This window comes from Macaca fascicularis, chromosome 3, assembly GCF_037993035.2.
Source record: "Macaca fascicularis isolate 582-1 chromosome 3, T2T-MFA8v1.1".
NCBI classification, from domain to species: Eukaryota; Metazoa; Chordata; class Mammalia; order Primates; family Cercopithecidae; genus Macaca; species Macaca fascicularis.
In genome coordinates this window covers 70,264,647-70,289,713 of record NC_088377.1, presented here as the reverse complement: position 1 = coordinate 70,289,713, position 25,067 = coordinate 70,264,647, and positions in this window count along the sequence as shown.

The following is a 25,067-nucleotide window of genomic DNA, read 5'->3' as shown; positions in this document are numbered from 1 at the left end:
GGGACCTGCAGGCCTGTGGTGAGCAAGGAAATCTCTTCCGTTGAAAACTGTAGAGAAGCTTCTGAGCAACTGCCTGTGATCTGTGTTTTCATCTCATAGAGTTAAATCATTCTTTAGATTGAGCAGCTTGAAATCACAGTTTCTGTGGAATCTGAGGTACGCCACTTGGAATATGGAGAAAGAAATATCCTCAGGTAAAATCCAGAAGGAAGCTTTGTGTGAAACTGCTCTGTGTCGTCTTAATTCCTCTCACTCAGTTTCACCTCTTTTTTCATTGAGCAGTTTCTAACCCTGTTTATGTTTAGCATGTGAAGGGATATTCGGGAGTGCTTTGAGGCTTATGGTGAAGAAGGAAATATGTTCAGACCGAAACTGGAGAGAAACTTTCTGAGGAGCTGCTTTGTGATGTGTGCATCCCACTCACAGTGTTATACCTTTCTTTTCATACAATATCAGGGAAAAGCTTTTGGAGAAAAAGGTCCCAGGTGATATTCGGGAGCATGTTGATGCCTATGTTGAAAAGGCATATAGCCTCAGACAAAAACTGGAAAGAAACTTTCTATGAAACTGCCCTGTGGTATGTGTATTCATCTCACATAGATAAAACTTTCTTTACATTACACAGGTTGGAAACTCTGTGATGGACGGATCCACGAACAGACATTCAGGAGCACATTCAGGACTATGGTGAAAAAGGAAATATCTTCAGATAAAAACTGGAAAGAAGCTTTCTGTGAATCTACTTTTTGCTATGTTTATTCATCTCACATAGATAAAGCTTTCTTTACATTATGCAGCTTGGAACCTCCGTCATGGATGGATCCGTGAAGGGATATTCGAGATCACATTCGGGCCTCTGGTGAAAAAGTAAATATCGTCAGAATAAAACTGGAGAGAAGCTTTCTGAGAAACTGCTTGGTGATGTGTGCATTTCACTCAGGGAGTTATACATTTTTTTCTCATAAGGCACTGTTTAAACACCGTTCCTGTAAAACTGAAAAAGTGATATTCGGAGCACTTTGAAGAGTTTGGTGAGGAGTGAAATCGTCAAATAAAACCCAGGAAGAAGCATTCCAAGAAACTGCTCTCTGACACGTCCATTCATTTCACCGACTTAAAGCTTACTCTATATTTCCCAGTTTGGAAAGTCTGTCTTTGAAGATTCTTCAAAGGGATATTAAGGGGTGACCAGGGGCCTGTGGCGAGAAAGGATATGTTTTCCGTTGAAAACTGGAGAGAAGCTTTCTGAGCAACTCTTTTTTGATGTTTGCATTCATCTCATAGATTTAAATCATTCTTTGGATTGAGCAGTTTAAAATGACTGTTGCTGTGGAATCTGAGAAAGGACATTTGGGAACGCTGTTTAGAATATCCTGAAAAAGAAACAACCTCAGATAGAAACCAGAAGGAAGCTTTCTGTGAAACTGCTCTGTGTCACATGAATTCTGCTCACACCGTTAAGCTTGTCTTTTCATTGAGTATTCTAACACTGTTTTTGTTTTGTCTGCAAAGGGATATTTGGGAGCGCTTGGAGGCATTAGCTGAAAAAGGAAAAATCTTCAGATTGAAATTGGAGAGAAACTTTCCGAGGAGCTGCTTTGTGACGTGTGTATTCCACTCACATAATTATACCGTTCTTCTCATAAAGGATTGGGGAATCCCTTTTGGATAAAAAGCTACCAAGGGACATTAGGAAGTACATGGACAGCTATGGTGAAAAAGGAAATATTCTCAGACAAAAACTGGAAAGAAGATTTGTGTGAAACTGCTTTGTGATAGACATGTTTATTCATCTCACATACATAAAAGCTTCATTATATGATGCAATTTGGAAACTCCGTCATGGACAGATCAGTGAAGGGACTTTCAGGAGCACATTCAGGCCTATGGGGGAAAAGGAGATATCTTCAGGTGAAAACTGGATAGAAGCTTTCTGAGAAACTGCTTTGTGAGGTGTGCATTACACTCAGGGAGTTATACGTCTTTAGAGATAAGGCAGTGTTTGAACACTGTTCCTGTAAAATCGAAAAAGTAATATTTCGGAGCGCATGGAAGCCTATGGCAAAAAGAGATATAACATGAAATAAAACCCAGAAAGAAGCATTCCAAGAAATTGCTCTCTGACATGTGCATTCATTTCAGAGAGATAAAGCTTACTCTACATTTCCCATTTTGGAAAGTCTGCCTTTGAGTATTCTGCAAATGGATATTAAGTGACGACCGGAGGCCTGTGGCGAGCAAGGAATGTCTTCCATTGAAAACTGGAGAGAAGTTTTGTGAGCGACTGCTTCATGAAGTGTGTATTCACCTCATAGCGTTAAATCATTCTTTGGATTTTGCAGTTTGAAATCACTCTTTCTGTGGAACCTGGGAAAGGACATTTGGGAATGCTCTTAAGAATATACTGAAAAAGAAATATGGAGAAAGAAATATCCTCTGATGAAAACCAGAAGGAAGCTTTCTGTGAAACTGCTCTGTGTCACGTGAATTCCTTTCACTCTGTTAAGCTTCTCTTTTCATTGACCACTTTTCTAACACTGTTTATGTTTAGCATGCGAAGGGATAGTCATGAGTGCTCTGAGGTTTATGGTGAAAAAGGAAATATGTTCAGATAGAAACTGGAGAGAGGCTTTCCGAGGAACTTCTTTGTGACCTGTGCATTTCACCCACAGTGTTATACCTCTCTTTACATACAGGATTGGGGAATCCCTTTTGGAGAAAAAGCTACCAAGGGACATTCAGGAATATATAGATGGCTATTGTGAAAAAGAATTATCCTGAGACAAAAAAGGGAAAAAGACTTTCTGGGAAACTTCTTTGTGATAGATATGTCTATTCATCTCACATAGATAAAACTTTCTTTATATTACACAGTTTTGAAACTCCATCATTGACGGATTCGTGAAGGGACATTCAGGACCACCTTCAGGCCTGTAGTGAAAACGGAAATATCTTCATATAAAAATAGGAGAGAAGTTTTCTGAGAAACTACTTTGTGATGTGTGCATTCCACTCAGGGTGATGTACCTCTTTTCTCATAAGGCAGTGTTTCATCACTGTTCCTGTAAAACTGAAAACGTGATATTTCGTAGTGCATTGAAGACTATGGCGAAAAGAGAAATCTCTTCAAATAAAACCCAGAAAGAAGCGTTCCAAGAAACTGCACTCTGATATGTGCATTCATTTCACAGAATTAAAGCTTACTCTACATTTTCCAGTTTGGAAACTCTGTCTTTGAGGAATCTGAGAAGATATATTAAGTTACTCCCAGAGGTCTGTGGTGAGCAAGGAAATGTCTTCCTTTGGAAACTGGAGAGAAGCTTTCTGAGCAACTGCTTTGCGATGTGTGTATTCATTTCATAGAATTAAACCATTCTTTGGATTAAGCAGTTTGAAATCACTGTTTCTGTGGAATCTGAGGAGGCACATTTGGGAACACTCTTTAGAATATGGAGAACTAAATATCCTCAGATGAAAAGAAGAAGGATGCTTTCTGTGAACTGCTATGTGTCATGTGAATACCTCTCACTCAGTTAGGCTTCTCTTGCATTGACTACTTTTCATACTGTTTATGTTTAGCATGCAAAGGGATATTCGGGAACAATTTGAGGCTTACTGTGAAAAATAAAATATCTTCATATAGAAAATGGAGGGAATTTTCTGAGGAACTGCTTTATGATGTGTGCATTCCACTCAGAGTGTTTTACTTCTCTTCTCATACAACATCGGAAAACATTTTGGAGAAAAAGGTACCAAGGATATTCAGGAGCATATTGACACCTTGGTTAAAAAGGAAGTAGCCTCAGACAAAAACTGGAAAGAAGCTTTCTTTGAATCTGCTTCGTGTTATGTTCATTCATCTCACATAGTTAATGCTTTTGTTACATGAAACAGCTTGGAAACTCGGTCATGGACATATCCGTGAAGGGACATTTGGGATCACATTAAAGGCTATGGTGAAAGTGGAAATATATTCAGATAAAAACTGGAGAGAAGTTTTCTGTGAATCTGCTTTTTGCTATGTTTATTCATCTCACATTGGTAAAGATTTCTTCACAGTACACAGCTTGGAATCTCCGTCATGGATGGATCCACAAAGGGACATTGATGAGCACATTCAGGCCAATGGTGAAAAAGGAAATATCTTCAGAAAAATACTGGAGAGGCTTTCTGAGAAACTGCTTTGTGATGTGTGCATTCCACTCAGGGTGTTATAACTCCTTTCTCATAAGGCAGTGTTTCAACACTGCTCCTGTAAACCCGAAAATGTTATATTCTCTAGTGCATTGAAGACTCTGGGGAAAAGTTAACTGTCCTCAAATAAAACCCAGAAAGAAGTATTCTGAGAAACTGCTCCCTGATATGTGCGTTCACTTCACAGACCTAAAGATTACTCAACACGGCCCAGTTTGGAAACGCTGTCTTTGAGGAATCTGCGAAGTTATATTAAGTGGCGCCCAGAGGCCTGTGGTGAGCAAGGAAATGTCTTCTGTTGAAAACTGGAGAGAAGCTTTCTGAGCAACTGCTTTGTGACGTGTGTATTCATCTCAGAGTTAAATCATTCTTTGGATTGAGCAGTTTGATATCACTGTTTCTGTGGAATCTGAGGAAGGACATTTGGGAACGCTCTTTAGAATATGAAGAAAGAAATATCCTCTGATAAAAAACAGAAGGAAGCTTTCTGTGAAATTGCTATGTGTCACGTGAATTCCTTTCCCTCTGTTAAGCTTCTCTTTTCATTGAGCACTTTTCTAACAATGTTTATGTTTAGTGTACGAAGGGATATTCATGAGTGCTTTGAGGCTTACAGTGAAAAAGAAAATATGTTCGGACAGAAACTGGAGAGAGGCTTTCCAAGGAACTGCTTTGTGACCTGTGCATTTCACTTGCAGTGTTATACCTCTCTTTTCATATAGTATAGGGAATCCCTTTTGGAGAAAAAGATACCAAGGGACATTCGGGTGTATATGGACGGCTATGGTGAAAAAGGAAATATCGTCAGATAAAAACTGGAGAGAAGCTTTCTGAGAAACTGGTTGTTGATGTTTGCATTCCACTAAGGGATTTATACCTTTCTTCTCATAAGACACGGTTTGAACACTCTTCCTGTGAAACTAAAAAAGTGATATTCGGAGCATGTTGAAGATTATGGTGAAAAATCTAATTTCGTCAAATATAACCCAGAAAGAAGCATTCCAAGAAACTGCTCTCTGACCTGTCCATTCATTTCACAGAGTTAAAGCTTACTCTACATTTCCCAGTTTGGAAAGTCTGTTGTTGAAGATTCTGCGAAGGAATATTAAGTGGCAACTGCAGGCCTATGATGAGCAAGGAAATCTCTTCCGTTGAAAATTGAAGAGAAGCTTTCTGAGCAACTCTTTTGTGATGTTTTTATTCATCTCATAAAGGTAAATCATTCTTTGGACTGGGCAGTTTGAAATCACTGTTTCTGTGGAATCTGAGAAAGGATATTTGGGAACGCTCTTTAGAATATCCTGAAAAAGAAACAACCGCAGATAGAAACGAGAAGGAAGCTTTCTGTGAAACTACTCTCTGTCACGTGAATGCTGCTCACACAGTTAAGCTTCTCTTTTCATTGCACAGTATTCTAACACTGTTTTAGTGTAGCCTGCAAAGCGATATTTGGGAGTGCATTGAAGCTTATGGTGAAAAAGGAAATATCTTCAGATAGAAACTGGAAAGAAGCTTTCCGAGGAGCTGTATTGTAACATATGTATTCCACTCACAGAGATATACTTTTCTTCGCTTAAGGATTGGGGAATCTCTCTTGGAGAAGAAGCTACCAAGGGTCACTCGGGAGTATATGGATGGCTATGGTGAAATTGGAAATATCCTCAGACAAAAACTGGAAAGAAGCTTTCTGTGAAACTGCTTTCTGATACATAGGTTTATTCATCTCACATAGATAAAACTTTCTGTATATTATGCAGTTTGGAAAATTCATCATGGATGGATCCGCGACAGGACATTAAGGAGCACATTCAGGCCTATGGTAAGAAAGAAAATCTCTTCAGATAAAAACTGGAGAGAAGCTTTCTGAGAAATTGCTTTGTGATCTGTGCATTCCACTCAGGGAGTCCTAACTCTTTTCTCATAAAGCAGTGTTTGAACATAGTTCCTGTATAATTGAAAAACTGATATTTCAGATCACCTTGAAGATTATGGCGAAAGGTGAAATATCCTAAAATGAAACCTAGAAAGAAACATTCCAAGAAACTACTCTCTGATATGTGAATTCATTTCACAGAGTTAAATCTTACTCTACATTGCCCAGTTTGGAAACTGTGTTTGAGGAATCTGAGAAGGGATATTTAGTGTCGCCCGGAGGTCTGTGGTGAGCAAGGAAATGTCTTCCTTTGAAAACTGGAGAGAAGCTTTCTGAGCAACTGCTTTGTAATGTGTGTATTCATCTCATAGGGTTAAATCATTCTTTGTATTGAACAGTTTGAAATCACTGTTTCTTTGGAACCTAAGAAAGGCCATTTGGGAATGGTCTTTAGCATATGCTGAAAAAGAAATGCCCTCAGATAAAAACAAGAAGAAAGCTTTCTGTGAAACTGCTTTAGGTAACGTGAATTTCACTCACACAGTTAAACTTCTGTTTCATTGAACAGTATTCTACCACTGTGTTTAGTCTGCAAAGTGATATTCGGGAGGTCTTTGAGGCTTATGGTGAAAATGGAAATATGTCAGATAGAAACTGAAGAGAAGCTTTCTGAGGAGCTGCTTTGTGATTTGTGGATTCCACTCTCAGGGTTATACCTTTTTCTCATAGAGGATTGGGGACTAGCTTTTGGAGAAAATGCTACCAGGGGATATTCAAGAGTATATGGACGGCTATGGTGAAAAAGGAAATATCCTCAGCCAAAAACTGGAAAGAAGCTTTCTGTGAAACTGCTTTGTGAAAGATATGTTTATTCATCTCACATAGATAAAACTTTCTTTATGTTACGCAGTTTGGTAACTCCATCATGGATGGATGGGCGAAGGGACATCTGGGAACACATTCAAGCCCATGGTGAAAAAGGAAATATCATCAGATAAAACTGGGGAGAAGCTTTCTGAGAAACTGCTTTGGGATGTGTGCATTCCACTGAGGTAGTTATACCTCTTTTCTCATAAGGCAGTGTTTGAACACTGTTTCTGTAAAATCAAAAAAGTAATATTTCGGAGATCATTGAAGACTATTGTGAAAAGTGAAATATCCTCAAATAAAACCCAGACAGAAGCGTTCCAAGAAACTGCTTTCTGACCTATGCATTGATTTCAGAGATTTAAAGCTTACCCTACGTTGCCCAGCTTGGTAATTCTGTCTTTGAGGAATCTGCAAAGGGATATTAAGTGGTCAGCAAAGGCCTCTTTCGAGGAAGGAAATGTCTTCCATTGAAAACTGGAGAGAAGCTTTCTGAAAAACTGCTTTGTGATGTGTGTATTCATCTCACAGAGTTGAATCATTCTTTGGATTGAACAGTTTGAAATCACTCTTTCTGTGAAACCTGAGTAAGGACATTTGGGAACACTCTTCAGAATATGCTGAAGAGGGAATACCCGCCGATAAAAACTAGAAGGAAGCTTTCTGTGAAACTGATCTGAATGTGAATTCCACTCATACAGTTAACCTTCTGATTTTATTGGGCAGTAGTCTAACACTGTTTTAGTTTAGTCAGCAAAGGGATATTTGGGAGCGCTTTGAGGTTTATGGTGAAAATGGAAATATCTTCAGATAGAAACTGTAGAGAAGATTTCTGAGGGGCTGCTTTATTATGTGTCCATTCCACTCAAAGAGTTATACTTTTCTTCTCAGAGATGATTGGGGAATCCCTTTTAGAGATCAAGCTACCAGGGGACATTCGGGAGTATATGGATGGCTATGATGAAAAAGGAAATATCCTCAGACAAAAACTGGAAAGAAGCTTCTGTGAAACTGCTTTGTGATAGATATGTTTATTCATCTCACATAGATAAATCTTTCTTCCTATTACGCAGTTTTGAAAAGCCGTCATGGACGGATTCTCGAAGGGACATTCAGGAGCACATTCAGGCCTATAGTGAAATAGAAAATATCTTCAGATAAAGACTGGAGAGAAGCTATCTGTGAATCTGCTTTTTCCTATGTTTATTCATTTCACGTAGATAATGCTTTCTTTACATTATGCAGCTTGGAAACTCTGTCACGGACAGATCCGTGAAGGGCATTCTGGAGCACATTCAGGACTATGGTGAAAAGGAAAATATCTTCCGATAAAAACCAGAAGGATGCTTTCTGTGAAACTGCTATATATCATGTGAATTCCTCTCGCTCAGTTAAGCTTCTCTTTTAATTGACCAGTTTTCTTACCCTCTTTATGTTTAGCGTGCGAAGGGATATTTGGGAGCACTTTGAGACTTAAAGTGAAAAAGAAAATATGTTCAGGTAGAAACTGGAGAGAAGCTTTCTGAGAAACTGCTTTGTGATGTGTGCATTTCACTAAGAGAGTTATACCTCTTTTCTCATAAGAGAGTGTTTGAACAATGTTCCTGTAGAATGAAAAACTGATATTTCAGAGCGCATTGAAGACTATGGCAAAAAGTGATATATCCTCAAATGAAACCGAGAAAGAAGCGTTCCAAGAAACTGTTCTCAGATATGTGCATTCATTTCACAGAGGTAAAGCTTATTCTACATTGCCCCGTTTGAAAATTCTGTCTTTGAGAAATCTGCGAAGGGATATTAAGTGGTGCCCGGGGGCCTGTTCTGAACAAGGAAACGTTTTCCTTTGAAAACTTGAGAAAAGCATTCTGAGCAACTGCTTTGTGACGTGTATATTCATCTCATAGAGTTAAATCATACTTTGGATTGAGCAATTTCAAATCATTGTTTCTGTGAAATCTGAGAAAGGACATTTGGGAACCCTCTTTAGAATATGGAGAAAGAAATATCCTCAGATTAAAAAAAAAGAAGGAAGCTTTCTGTGAAACTTCTCTGTGTCACGTGAATTCCTCTCACTCAGTTAAGCTTCTCTTTTCATTGAACAATTTTCTAACACTCTTTATGTTTAGTGTGTGAAGGGATATTTGAGAGTGCTTTGAGTCTTATGGTGAAAAAGGAAATATGTACAGATAGAAACTGGAAAGAAGCTTTCCGAGGAACTGCTTTGTGACGTGTGCATTCTACTCACAGTGTTATACCTCTCTTCTCATACAGCATCAGGGAAGCCCTTTTGGCGAAAAAGGTACCAAGAGATATTCGGAGGCACATTAACACCTATGGTGAAAAGGAAAATAGCCTCAGACAGAAAATGGAATGAAGCTTTCTGTGAAACTGCTCTGTGATATGTGTATTCATCTCACATAGATAAATCTTTCTTTACATTATGCAGTTTGGAATCTCCGTCATGCAGGGATCTACAAAGGGACATTCGAGTGCACATTCAGGATTATGGTGAAAAAGAAAATATCTTCAGCTAAAAACTGGAAAGAAGCTTTCTGTGAATGTTCTTTTTGCAATGTTTATTCATCTCACATAGACAAAGTTTTCTTTGCATTACATAGCTTGGAAACACCGTCATGGACGGATCCATGAAGTTACATTCGGGAGCACCTTCAGGACTATGGTGAAAAAGGAAATATCCTGAGATAAAAACTGGAGCGGAGCTTTCTGAGAAACTGCTTTGTGATATGTACATTCCACTTATGGAATTATACCACTTATCTCTTAAGCCAGTGTTTCAACACTGTTCCTGTAAAACCAAAAAAGTGATATTTCAGAGCGCATGGAGGAGAATGGAGAAAAGTGAAATATCCTCAAATAAAACACAGAAAGAAACGTTCCAAGAAACTACTCTCTGAAAATGTGCATTCATTTCATAGAGTTAAGGATTACTCTATATTGCAGACTTTGGAAACTCTGTCTTTGAGGAATCTACCAAAGGATATTAAGTGGCGCCCAGAGGCCTGCGGTTAGCAAGGAAATATCTTCCGTTGAAAACTGGATAGAGGCTTTCTGAGCAACTGCTTTGTGACGTGTGTATTCATCTCATAGAGTGAAATCATTCTTTGGATTAAGTAGTTTGAAATCACTGTTTCTCTGGAATCTGAGGAAGGATATTTTGGAAAGTGCTTTACAATATGGAGAAACAAATATCCTCACATAAAACCCAGAAGGAAGCTTTTTGTGAAACTGCTATGTGTTGTATGAATTCTTCTCACTCAGTTAACCTTCTCTTTTCATTGAGCAGTTTCCTAACTCTGTTTTTGTTTAGCAGTCGAAGGGATTTTCAGGAGCGCTTTGAAGCTCACAGTGAAAAAGGAAATATGTTCATATAGAAACTGGAGGGAAGCTTTCCGAGGAACTGCTTTGTCTCATGTGCATTCCACTCACAGTGTTATACCTCTCTTTTCATTAAGGATTGGGGAATCCCTTTTGTAAAAAAGATACCAAGGGACATTCAGGAGTATAGGGATGGATATAGTGAAAAAGGAAATATCCTTAGAGAAAAATTGGAAAGAAGCTTTTTGTGAATCTGCTTTTTGCTATGTTTATTCATCTCACATAGATAAAGTGTTCTTTACATTACACAGCTTGGAATCTCTGTTATGGACGGATCTGCAAAGGGACATTTGGGAGCACATTCAGGACTATTTTGAAAATGGAAATATATTCAGATAAAAACTAGAGAGAAGCTTCCTGAGCAACTCTTTTGTGATGTTTGCATTCATCTCATAGAGTTAAATCATCCCTTGGATTGAGCAGTTTGAAATCACTGTTTCTGTGGAATCTGAGATAGGATATTTGGGATCGCTCTTTAGAATATCCTGAAAAAGTAATAAATGCAGATAGAAACGAGAAGGAAGCTTTCTGTGAAAATACTCTGTGTCACGTGAATTTTGTTGACACAGTTAAGCTTCACTTTTCATTGAGCAGTATTCTAACACTGTTTTTGTTTAGTCTACAAAGAGATATTCAGGAGCGCTTTGAATCTTACGGTGAAAAACGAAATATCTTCAGATAGAAACTGGAGAAAAGATTTCTGAGGAGCTGCTTTGTGACGTGTGCATTCCACTAACAGAATTATACTTTTCTTCTCATAGAGGATTGGGGAATCCCTTTTGGTTAAAAAGCTACCAAGGGACATTCAGGAGTATAGGGATGGCTCTGGTGAAAAAGGAAATATCCTCAGACAAAAACCAGAAAGATTTCTGTGAAACTGCTGTGTCATAGATATGTTTATTCATCTCACAGAGATAAAACTTTCCTTATATAATGCAGTTTGGAAACTCCGTCACAGATGTATCTGCGAAGGCATGGTCGGGAGAACATTCAGGCCTACAGTGAAATAGGAGATATCGTTACATAAAAACTGGGAAGAAGCTTTCTGAGAAAGAGCTTTGTGATGTGTGCATTCCATGCAGGGAGTTATACCTCTTTTCTCATAAGGCAGTGTTTGAACACTGTTCCTGTAAAATCGAAAAAGTAATAATTCCTAAGGCATGGAAGATAATGGCGAAAAGTGAAATATCCTGAAAGAAAATTCAGAAAGAAGCATTCCAAGAAACTGCTCTCTGACATGTGCATTCATTTCAGAGAGTTAAAGCTTACTCTACATTTCCCATTTTGGAAAGTCTGTCTTTGAGGATTCTGCGAAGGGATATTAAGTGGTGACCAGAGGCCTGTAGTGAGCAAGGAAATGTCCTCCGTTGAAAACTGGAGAGAATCTTTCTGAGCAACTGCTTTGTGATGTGTGTATTCATCTCATAGAGTTAAGTCATTCTTTGGATTCAGTAGTTTCAAATCACTATTTGTGTGGAACCTGAGAAAGGGCATTTGGGAATGTTCTTAAGAATATGCTGAAAAACAAATACCCTCTGATAAAACCAGAAGAAAGCTTTCTGTGAAACTCCTCCGTGTCATGTGAATTATACTCTAACAGTTAAGCTTCTGTTTTCATTGAGTAGTATTCTAACACTGTTTTAGTTTAGTCAGCTAAAGGATACACGGGAGAGCATTGAGGCTTATGGTGAAAACGGAAATATCTTTCGATAGACACTGGACAGAAGATTTTCGAGGAGTTGCTTTGTGACGTGTGCATTCCACTAACAGAGTTATACTTTGCTTCTCATAGAGGATTGGGAAATGCCTTTTGAAGAAAAAGTTACCATGGAACATTCGGGAGTATATGGACAGCTATGGTGAAAAAGGAAATACTCTCAGACAAAAACTGGAAGGAAGCTTTCTATGAAACAGCTTTTTGACAGACATGTTTATTCATCTCACATAGATAAAACTTTCTTTCTATTACGCAGTTTTGAAACGCATCATAGATGGATTTGCGAAGGGACATTCAGGAGCATATTCAGGCCTATGATGAAATAGGAAATGTCTTCAGAAAAAAATTGGAGAGAAGCTTTCTGAGAAACCTCTTTGTGATGTATGTATTCCACTCAGGGAGTTTTACCTCTTTTCTCATAAGGCAGTTTTTGAACACTATTCCTGTAAAACCGAAAATGTGATATTTCGGAGCATATTGAAGACTGTGGCAAAAAGTGAAATGTCCTCAAATAAAACCCAGAGAGAAGCGTTCCAAGAAACGGCTCTCTGATATGTGCATTCATTTCACAGAGTTAAAGCTTACTGTACATTGCGCAGTTTGGAAAATCTGTCTTTGAGGAACCTGTGAAGGGATATGAAGTGGTGACAAGAGGCTTGTGGTGAGCAAGGAAATGACTTCTGATGAAAACTGGAAAGAAGCTTTCTGAGCAACTGCTTTGTGATGTGTGTATTCATTTCATAGAGTTAAACCATTCTTTTGATTGAGCAGATTGAAATCACTGTTTTTGTGGAATCTGCGGAAGAGCATTTGGGATCGCTCCTTAGAATATGGAGGAAGGAATATCCTCAGGTAAAATACAGAAGGAAGTTTTCTGTGAAACTGCTATATGTCTTCTTAATTCCTCTTGCTCTGTTAAACCTCTCTTTTCTTTGAGCAGTTTTCTAAGCCTGTTTATGTTTAGTGTATGAAGGGATATTCTGGAGTGCTTTGAGGCTTTTGGTGAAAAAGGAATTATGTTCAAACCGAAACTGGAGAGAAGCTTTCCGAGGAACTGCTTTGTGACGTGTACATTCCACTCACAATGTTATACCTCTCTTCTCATACAGCATCGGAAAAACCCTTTTGGAGTAAAAGGTACCAAGTGATATTGTGGAGCATGTTGATGCCTACGGTGAAAAGGGAAATGCCTCAGATAAAAACTGGAAAGAAGCGTTCTATGAAACTGCTCATTGATATATGTATTCATCACACATAGATAAAGCTTTCTTTACGTTACACAGCTTGGAAACTCTGTCATGGATGGATCCACGAAGGGACATTCGGGAGCACATTCGAAGCTATGGTGAAAAAGGAAATATCTTCATATAAAAACTGGAAAGAAGCTTTTTGCGAATCTGCTTTTTGCTATGTTTATTCATCACACATAGATAAAGCTTTCTTTACGTGAGGCAGTTTGGAAATTCCATCATGGATGCATCCGCAAAGCAATATTCGGGATCACATTCAGGCTTATGGTGTAAAAGGAAATATCGTCAGATAAAAACTGGAGGGAAGCTTTCTGAGAAACTGCTTGGTGATGTGTGCATTCCACTCACAGAATTATACCTTTTTTCTCATAGAGGATTGGGGAATCCCTTTTGGAGAAAAAGCTACCGGGGACTTTTGGGAGTATATGGATGGCTGTGGTGAAAAAGGAAATATCCTCAGACAAAAACTGGAAAGAAGATTTCTGTGAAACTGCCTTGAGATAGATATGTTTATTCAACTCACATAGATAAAACTTTCCTTATATTACGCAGTTTGGGAACTCTGTCATGGACGGATCTGCGAAGAGACATTCGGAAGCACATTCAGGCCTATGTTGAAAAAAGAGATATCTTCAGATAAAAACTGGAGAGAAGCTTTCTGAGAAACTGCTTTGTGATGTGTGCATTCCACTCAGGAGTTTTACCTCTTTTCTCATAAGGCAGTGTTTGAGCACTGTTCCTGTAAAGCAGAAAATGTAATATTTTGGAGTGCATGGAAGGCTATGGAGAAAAGTGAAATATCCTGAATTAAAACCCAGAAAGAAGTATTCCAGGAAACTGTTCTCTGACGTGTGCAATCATTCCAGAGAGTTAAAGGTTACTTTACGTTGCCTCATTTGGAAACTCTGTCTTTGATAATACTGAGAAGGGAAATTAAGTGGCGACCAGAGGCCTGTGGCAAGCATGGAAATGTCTTCCGTTGAAAACTGGACAGAAGATTTTTGAGCAACTGCTTTGTGATGTGTGTATCCACCTCAGAGAGTTAAATCATTTTTTGGATTGAGCAGTTTGAAATCACTCTTTCTGTGGATCCTGTGAAAGGATATTTGGGAACGCTCTTAAGAATATGCTGAAAAAGAAATACGCTGCGATAAAAACCAGAAGGCAGATTTCTGTGAAACTGCTCTGGGTCATATGAATTCCACTTGCACAGTTAAGCTTCTGTTTTCATTGATCAGTATTCTAACACTGTTTTAGTTTAGTCAGCTAAGGGATACGCGGGAGTGCTTTCAGGCTTACGGTGAAGAAGGAAATATCTTCAGATAGACACAGGAGAGATTTCCGAGGAGCTGCTTTGTGACGTGTACATTTCACTCACAGAGTTATACTTTTCTTCTCCTAGAGGATTGGGGAATCCATTTTTTAGAAAAAGCTACCAGGGGACATTCGGGAGTATATGGACGGCTACGGTGAAAAAGGAAATATCCTCAGACAAAAACTGGAAAGACAATTTCTGTGAAACTCCTTTGTGATAGAGATGTTTATTCATCTCACACAGATAAAACTTTCTTTCTATTACGCAGTATTGAAACTCCGCCATGGACGTATTTGTGAAGGGACATTCGGGAGCACATTCAGGCCTATGGTGAAATAGGAAATACCTTCAGATAAAAACTAGAGAGAAGCTTTCTGAGAAACTGCTTTGTGATGTGTGCATTCCACTCAGGGGGTTATATCTTCTCTCATAAGGCAGTGTTTGAACACCATTCGTGTAAAACCAAAAAAGTAATATTTCATAGCACATTGAAGACTATGGCAAAAAGTGAAATATCCTCAAATAAAACCCAGAGACAAGCCTTCCAAGAAATTGCTCTCTGATACATGCATTCATTTCACAGAGTTAGAGCTTACTCTATGTTGCCGAGTTCGGAAACTCTGTCTTTTAGGAATCGGTGAAGGGATATTAATTGGCACCAGAGGCTTGTGGTGAGCAAGGAAACATCTTCCAATAAAAACTGGAGAGAAGCTTTCTGAGCAACTTCTTTGTGATGTGTGCATTCATCTCATACAGTTAAACCATTCTTTGGGTTGAGCAGTTTGAAATCACTGTTTTTGCGGAATCTGAGAAAGGACATTTGAGAACGCTCCTTAGAATATGGAGAAAGAAACATCCTCAGGAAAAACCCAGAAGGAAGCTTTCTGTGAAACTGCTCTGTGTCGACTTAATTCCTCTCGCTCAGCTAAGCGTCTCTTTTCATTGAACAGTTTTCTATCCCTGTTTATGTTTAGCTTGTGAAGGGATATTGGGAGCGCTTTGAGGCTTATGGTGAAAAAGGAAATATGTTCAGACCAAAACTGGAGAGAAGCTTCCCAAGGAACTGCTTTGTGATGTGTGCATTCCACTCACAGTGTTTTACCTCTCTTCTCATACAGCATAGGGGAAACCCTTTTGAAGTAAAAGGTACCAAGTGATATTCAGGAGCATGTTGATGTCTATGGTGAAAAGGGAAATAGCCTCAGGCAAAAACTGGAAAGAAGATTTCTATGAAACAGCTCTGTGATGTGTGTATTCATCTCACATAGATAAAGTTTTCTCTACATTATGCAGCTTGGAAACTCGTCATGGATGGATACACGAAGGGACATTAGGGAGCACATTCAGGACTATGGTGAAATAGGAAATATCTTCAGATAAAAACTTAAAAGAAGGTTTCTGTGAATCTGCTTTTTGTTATGCTTATTCATCTCATGATGATAAAGCTTGATTTACATTACACAGCATGGAAACTCTGTCATGGGTGGATCCGCAAAGGGACATTCGGGAGGCATTTCAGGACTATGGTGAAACAGGTAATCTCTTCAGATAAAAACTGGAGAGAAGCTTTCTGAGAAACTGCTTTGTAATGTGTGCATTCCACTCAGGGAGTTGTACCTCTTTCCTCATAAGGTGGTGTTCGGACACTGTTCGTGTAAAACTGAAAAAGTGATATTTCGGAGCGCTTTGAAGACTATGGCGAAAAGTGAAATGTCCTCAAATAAAAACCAGAAAGAAGAGATCCAAGAAACAACTCTCTGATATGTGCATTCATTTAACAGAGTTAAAGCTTACTCTACATTACCCATTCTGGAAACTCTGTCTTTGAGGAATATGCGAAGGGATTTTAAGTGGTGATCAGAGGCCTGTAGTGAGCAAGGAAGTGTCTTCTATTGAAAACTGGAGAGAAGATTTCTGAGCAACAGTTTTGAGATGTGTTTATTCATCTCATAAAGTTACATCATTCTTTGAATTGAGCCTTTTGAAATCACTGTTTCAGTGAAACCTGAGGAAGGACATTTGGGAACACTCTTTTGAATATGCTGAAAAATGAATACCTTCAGATAAAAACCAGAAGGAAATTTTCTGTAAAACAGCCCTGTTATCTGTGAATTCCACTTGCATAGTTAAGCTTCTCTTTTCATTGAGCATTATTATAATAATGTTGCTTAGTCTGCGACGGGATATTCGGGAGTGCTTTGAGGCTTACCATGAAAACGGAAATATCTTCAGATAGAAACTGTAGAGAAGCTTTCTGAGGAGCTGTTTTGTGATGTTTGCATCCCACTCACAGAGTTACACCTTTCTTCTCAAAGAGGAATGGGGAATCCCTTTTGGAGAAAAAGCTACCAAGGGACATTCAGGAGCATATGGACACCTATGGTGAAAAAGGAAATATCCTCAGGCAAAAATTGGAAAGAAACTTTCCGTAAAACTACTTTCTGATAGAAATGTTTATTCATCTCACATGGATAAAACTGTCTTTATATTATGTAGTTTGGTAACTCCATCATGGACGGATCCACAAAGGGATATTCATGAGCACATTCAGGCCAATGTTGAAAAAGGAAATATGTTCAGATAAAAACTGGAAAGAAGCTTTCTGCATATCCGTTTTTTGCTGTGTTTATTCAGGTCACTTAGATAAAGCTTTCTTTACATTACGCAGCTTGGAAACTCCATCATGGATGGATCCTCGAAGGGACATTCGGGTGCACATTCAAGACTATGCTGAAAAAGAAAATATCTTCAGATAAGAACTCGAGGGAATTTTTCTGAGAAACTGCTTTGTGATGTGTGCATTCTACTCAGGGAGTTATACCTCTCTTCTCATAAGGCAGTGTTTGAACACTGTTCCTGTAAAACCAAAAAAGGGATATTTCGGAGTGCATTGAAGACTATGGCGAAAAGTGAACTATACTCAAATAACACCCAGAAGGAAGCGTTCCAAGAAACTGCTCTCTGATATGTACATTCACTTCACAGAGTTAAAGTTTGCTTTACATTTCCCAGTTTGGAAACTCTGTCTTTGAGGATTCTGCAAAGGGATATTAAGTGGCGCCCGGAGGCTTGTGGTGAGCAAGGAATGTCTTCTGTTGAAAACTGGGGAGAAACTTACTGAGCAACTGCTTTGTGACTTGTGTATTCATCTCATAGAGTTAAATCATTCTTGGGATTGACCAGTTTGAAATCACTGTTTCTGTGGAACCTGAGAAAGGACATTTGGGAACACTATTAAGAATATGCTGAAAAAGAAATACCCTCAAATAAAAACCAAAAGGAAGCTCTCTGTGAAACTGCTTTGTGTGGTGTGAGTTCCTCTCGTTCAATTAAGCTTCTCTTTTCTGGCCAGGCACGGTGGCTCATGCCTGTAATCCCAGCACTTTGGAAGGCTGAGGCGGGCAGATCACAAGGTCACGAGATGGAGACCATGGTGAAACCCCGTCTCTACAAAAAAAAAAAAAAAAAAAAAAAAAAAAAAAAAAAACAAAAAAGCTTCTCTTTTCTTTGAACTGTTTTCTAACACTGTTTTTCTTTAGCATGCTAAGGGATATTCAGGAGTGCTTTGAGGCATATAGTGAAAAATGAAATATGTTCAGATAGAAACTGGAGAGAAGCTTTCTGAGGAGCTGCTTTCTGACATGTGCATTCCACTCACAGTGTTATACCTCTGTTCTCATATGGCATCGGGGAAGCCCTTTAGGAGAAAAAGGTACCAAGGTATATTCGGGAGCATATTGACGCCTATGGTGAAAAGGGAAATAGCCTCAGACTAAAAGAGAAAAAAAGCTTTCTGTGAAACTGCTCTATACTATGTGTATTCATCTCACATAGATAAAGCTTTCTTTACATTACACAGCTTGGAAACTCTGTCATGGATGGATCCGCAAAGGGACATTCAGGAAAACATTCAGGACTAGGTTAAAAATGGAAATATCATCACATAAAAACGGTGAAGAAGCTTTCCGTGAACCTGCTTTTTGCTATGTGTATTAATCTCACATACATAAAGCTTTTTCATATTACGCAGCTTGGAAACTAAGTCACGGACTGATCTGTGAAGGGACATTCGGGAGCACATTCAGGACTCTGGTGAAAAAGGAAATATGTTCAGATAAAACCCGGAAAGAAGCATTGTGTGAATCTAGTTTTTGCTATGTTTATTTATCTCACATAGATAAAGCTTTCTTTACATTGTGCAGCTTGAAAACTCCGTCATGGAGTGATCTGCAAAGGCACATGGAGAAGCACATTCAGGACTATGGTGAAAAAGAAAATATCTTCAGATAAAACTGGAGAGAAGCTTTTTCAGAAAGTGCATTTTGATGTGTGCGTTCCACTCAGGGAGTTATACCACTTTTCTCATAAGGCTGTGTTTGACACTGTTCCTGTAAAACCGAGAACATGATATTTTGGAGCGCATTGAGGACTATGGTGAAAAGTGAAATATCCTGAAGTAAAACCCAGAAGGAAGCGTTCCAAGAAACTGCTCTCTGATATGTGCATTCATTTCAGAGAGTTAAAGCTTACTCTACATTTCCCAGTTTGAAAAGTCTGTCTTTGAGGATTCTGTGAAAGGATATTAAGTGGTGACCGGAGGCCTGTGGCAAGCAAGGAAACGTCTTCTGTTGAAAACTGGAGAGAAGCTTTCTGAGCAGTTGTTTTGTGATATGTATATTATACTCAGGAGCTGCTTTGTGACTGTGCATTCCACTCACTGTATTATTCTTCTCTTCTCATACAGCATCGGGGAAACCCTTTTGGAGAGGAAGGTATCAAGGTATATTCGGGTGCATATTGACACCAAAGGTGAAAAGGGAAATAGCCTCAGACAAAAACTGGAAAGAAACTTTCTGTGAAACTACTCTGTGATATGTGTATTCATCTCACATAGATAAAGCTTTCTTTACATTTCCCAACTTGGAAACTCTGTAATGGATGGATCCGCGAGGAGACATTCGGGAGCACATTCAGGACTATGGTGAAAAGCAAATATCTTCAGATAAAAACTGGAAAGAAGGTTTCTGTGAATCTGCTTTTTCCTATGTTTATTCATCTCACATAGATAAAGCTTTCTTTACATTACATAGCTTGGAAACTCCGTCATGGACAGAACTGCAAAGGGACATTTGGGAGCATATTCAGGACTATGATGAAAATGGAAATCTCTACAGATAAAAACCGGAAAGAAGGTTTCTGAGAAACTGCTTTGTGATGTGTACATTCCTCTTTTTTCATAAGGCAGTGTTTGAACAGGTTTCCTGTAAAACCGAAAAAGTGATATTTCGGAGCGTATTGAAGACTATGGCGAAAAGTGAATTACCCTCAAATAAAATCCAGAAAGAAGCATTAAAAGAATCTGCTCTGATATGTACATTCATTTCACAGAGGAAAAGCTTACTGTACATTTCCTACTTTGGAAACTCTGTCTTTGAGGAATCTGTGAAGGGATATTTAGTGGTGCCCAGAGGCCTGTGGTGTGAAAGGAAATGTCCCATTGAAAACTGGAGAGAAGCTTTATGAGCAAGTGTTTTGTGATGTGTGTATTTATCTCATAGAGTTAAATCATCCTTTGTATTGAACAGTTTGAAATTTACTTTCTGTGGAATCTGAGAAAGGACATTTGGGAACACTCTCTAGAATATCCTTTAAAAGAAATAAACTCCGATAAAAAGCAGAAGGAAGCTTTCTGTGAAACTGCTCTGTGTCATGTTAATTCCACTCGCACAGTTCAGCTTCTCTGTTCATTGAGCAGTATTCTAACACTGTGTTTAGTCTGTGAAGGGATATGCGGGAGCGCTTTAAGGCTTATGGTTAAAACGGAAATATCTTCAGATAGACACTGGAGAGAAGATTTCCGAGGAGCTGCTTTGTGACGTTTGTGTTCCACTCACAGAGTTATACCTTTCTTCTCATAGAGGATTGGGGATTCCTTTTTGGATAAAAAGCTACCAACGGATATTTGGGAGTATATTTACAGCTATGGTGAAAAAGGAAATATCCTCAGGCAAAAACTGGAAAGAGGTTTCTGTGAAACTGCTTTGTGATAGATATGTTTATTCATCTCACATAGATAACACTTTCTCTATACTACGAAGTTTGAAAACTCAGTCATGGAATGATCCATGAAGGGGCATTCAGGAGCTCATTCAGGCCTATGGTGAAAAAGGAAATATATTCAGATAGAAACTGGAGAGAAATTTTTGGAGGAACTACTTCGTGACGTGTGCATTGCATTCACAATGTTGTACCCCTCATATCATACAGCATCGGGGAAACTGTTTTCGAGAAATAGGTACCAAGTGATATTCGGGAGCATATTGGTGACTACAGTGAAAAGAGAAATAGCCTCAGATAAAAACTGGAAAGAATTTTTCTCTGAAACTGCTCTGTGATATACGTATTCAACTCACATAGATAAAGCATTCTTTACATTACACTGCTTGGAAATTCTGTCATGAATGGTTCCTTGAAGGGACATTCATGAGCACATTCAGCACTATGGTGAAAAAGGAAATATCTTCAGATAAAAACTGGAAAGAAGCTTTCTGTGAATTTGCTTTTTGCTATGTTTATTTACCTCACATTGATAAAGCTTTCTTAACTTTACGCAGGTTGGAAAATCTGTCACGGACGGATCTGCTAAGGGACATTCGGGAGTACAATCAGGCCTATGTTAAAAATGGAAATATCTTCACATAAAAACTGCAGAAAACTTTTCTGAGAAACTGCTTTGTGACGAGTGCATTCCACTCAGGGAGGTGTACTTCTTTTCTAATAAGGCAGTGTTTGAAAACTGTTCCTGGAAAACCGAAAATGTGATATTATGGAGGGCATTGGAGACTATGGTGAAAAGTGAAATATCCTCAAATAAAACCCAGAGAGAAGCGTTCCAAGAAGCTGCTCTCTGATGTGTGCATTCATTTCACAGAATTAAAGCTTACTCTACATTGCCCAGTTTGGAAACTCTGCCTTTGAGGAATCTGCGAAGGGATATGAAGTGGATCCCAGAAGCCTGTTTTGAGCATGGAAATGTCTTCCATTGAAAACTGGGGAGAAGATTTCTGAGCAGCTGCTTTGTGATGTGTGGATTATTCTCATAGAGGTAAATCATTCTTTGGATTGAAGAGTTTGAAATCACTGTTTCTGTGGAACCTAAGAAAGGACATTTGGGAACGCTTTTTAGAATATGCTGAAAAAGACATACTCTCAGATAAGAAACAGTAGGAAGCATTCTGTGAGACTGCTCTGTGTCATGTGAATTCCACTCACACTGTTCAGCTTCTCTTCTCATTGAGCAGTATTTTAACACTGTTTTTCTTTAGTTTGTGAAGGGCTATTCGGGTGCACTTTGAGGCTAATGGTGAAAACGGAAATATTTTCAGATACAAACTGGAGAGCTTTCCGAGGAGATGCTTTGTGATGTGTGCACTCCACTCACAGTGTGATACCATTCTTCTCATAGAGCATTGGGGAATCTCTTTTGGAGAAAAAGCTACCATGGGACATTTGGGAGTATATGGACCCCTATGGTTAAAAAGGAAATATCATCACACAAGCACTGGAAAGAAGCTTTCTGTGAAACTGCTTTTGTGATAGAAAAGCTTATTTGATCTCACATGTATAAAACTTTTTTTATATTACACAGGTAGGAAAGTCCATCATGGATGGATCCGTGAAGGGACATTTGAGAGCAGATTCAGGCCGATGGTGAAGAAAGAAATATCTTCAGATAAAAACTGGAGAGAAGCTTTCTGAGAAACTGCTTTGTGATGTGTGCATTCCACTCAGGGAGTTATACCTCTTTTCTCATAAAGCAGTGTTTGAACACTGTTCCTGTAAGACTGAAAAAGTGACATTTTGAAGCTCTTTGAAGACAATGGCGAAAAGTGAAATATCCTCAAATAAAACCCAGAGAGAAGCATTCTAAGAAACTGCTCTCTGATATGTGCATTCATTTCACAGAGTTAAAGCTAAGTCTACTTTGCCCAGTTTAGAAACTCTGCCTTTGAGTAATCTGTGGAGGGATATTAAGTGGCACTCAGAGGCTTGTGGTGAGCAAGGAAACGTCTTCCGATGAAAACTGGTGAGAAGCTTTCTGAGCAACTGCTTTGTGATGTGTGTATTCATCTCATTGAGTTAAACCATTCTTTGGATTGAGCAGTTTGAAATCACTGTTTTTGTGGAATCTGAGGAAGGGCATTTTTAAATGCTCCTTAGAGTATGGAGAAAGAAATATCCTGAGGAAAAATCCAGAAGGAAGCTTTCCGTGAAACTGCTCTGTGTCTTCCTAATTCTTCTCACTCTGTTAAGCCTCTCTTTGCATTGAGCAGTTTTCTAACCCTGTTTATGTTTAGCGTGTGAAGGGATATACGGGAGTGCTTTGAGGCTTACGGTGAAAAAGGAAGTATGTTCAGACAGAAAATTGAAAGTAGCTTTCTGAGGAACTGTTTTGTGACATGTGCATTCCACTCAGAGTGTTATATCTCTCTTCTCGTACAGCATCGGGGAAACCCTTTTGAAGAAAAAGGTACAGCGTGATATTCGGGAGCATGTTGATGCCTATGGTGAAAAGGGAAAGAGCCTCAGACAAAAACTGGAAAGAAGCTTTCTATGAAACAGCTCTGTGATATGTGTATTCATCCCACATTGATAAAGCTTTCTTTACATTATGCAGCTTGGAAACTCTGTCATGGATGGATCCACGAAGGGACATTTGGGAGCACATTCAAGTCTATGGTGAAAAAGGAAATATCGTCAGATAAAAACTGAAAAGCACTTTCTGGGAATCTGCTTTTTGCTATGATTATTCATCTCACATAGATAAAGCTTTCTTTACATGACAGAGCTTGGAAACTCCATCATGGATGGATCCACGAAGGGATATTTGGGATCATATTCGGGCCTATGCTGAAAAAAGAAATATATTCAGATAAAAACTGGAGAGACACTTTCTGAGAAACTCCTTGGTGATGTGTGAATTCCACTCTGGGAGATATACCTTTCTTCTCATAAGGCACTCTTTGAATACTGTTCCTGTAAAACTAACAAAAGTGATATTAGGAGCACATTGAAGACTATGGCAAAAAGTGAAATGTCGTCCAGTAAAACCCAGCAAAAAACATTCCAAGAAACTACTCTCTGACATGTCCATTCATTACACAGCATTAAAGATTACTCTACATTTCCCAGTTTGGAAAGTCTGTCTTTGAGAATTATGTGAAGCGATATTAAGTGGCCACCAGAGGCCTGTGGCGAGCAAGGAAATGTTTTCCATTGAAAATTGGAGAGAAGATTTCTGAGCAACTATTTTGTGAAGTTTGTATTCATCATGCAGAGTTAAATCATTCTTTATCTTGAGCAGTTTGAAATCACTGTTTCTGTGGAATCTGAGAAAGGACATTGGGGAATGCTCTGTATAAATCGTGAAAAAGAAATAATCTCAGATACAATCCAGAAGGAAGCTTGATGTGTAACTGCTCTGTGTTGCGTCAATTCTGCTCCACAGTTAAGCTTCTCTTTTCATTGAGCAGTATTCTAACACTGTTTTTGTTTAGACTGTGAAGGGATATTTGGGAGCGCCTTTAGGCTTATGGTGTAAAAGGAAATATCTTTAGATAGAAACTGGAGAGAAGCTTTCCAAGGAGCTGCTTTGTGACGTGTGCGTTCCACTCAGAGAATTAAACCTTTCTTCTCATAGAAGATTGGGGAATCCCTTTTTTAGAGAAAGCTATCAGAGGACATTCAGGAATATATGGAGGCTATGGTGAAAAAGGAAATATCCTCACACAAAAACTGGAAAGAAGTTTTCTGTGAAACTGCTTTGTGATAGATATATTTACTCTTCTCACATAGATAAAACTGTCTTTTAATAACGCAGTTTTGAAACGCCGTTGTGGACGGATTCGAGAAAGGTCATTTGGGAGCACATTCATGCCTATGGTGAAAGAAAAAATATCTTCAGATAAAAACTGGAGAGCAACTTTCTGAGAAACTGATTTGTGATGTGTGCATTCCACTCAGGGAGTTATATCTCTTTTCTCATAAGGCAGTGTTTGAACACTCTTCCTGTAAGACCGAAAATGTCATATTTTGGAGCACATTGAAGACAATGGCGAAAAGTGAAATATCCTCAAATAAAACCCAGAGAGAAGCATTCCAAGAAACTGCTGTCTGATATGTGCGTTCATTTCACAGAGTTAAAGTTTACTCTACATTGTCCAGGTTGGAAACTCTGTCTTTGAGGAATCTGTGAAGGGATATTAAGTGGCGCCTGGAGGCTTGTGGTGAGTAAGACAAGGTCTCCGATGAAAAGTGGTGAGAAGCTTTCTGAGAAACTGCTTTATGATGTTTGTATTCATCTCATTGAGTTAAACCATTCTTTGGATTGAGCAGTTTGAAATCATTGTTTATGTGGAACCTGAGAAAGGACATTTGGGAACGCTCTTAAGAATA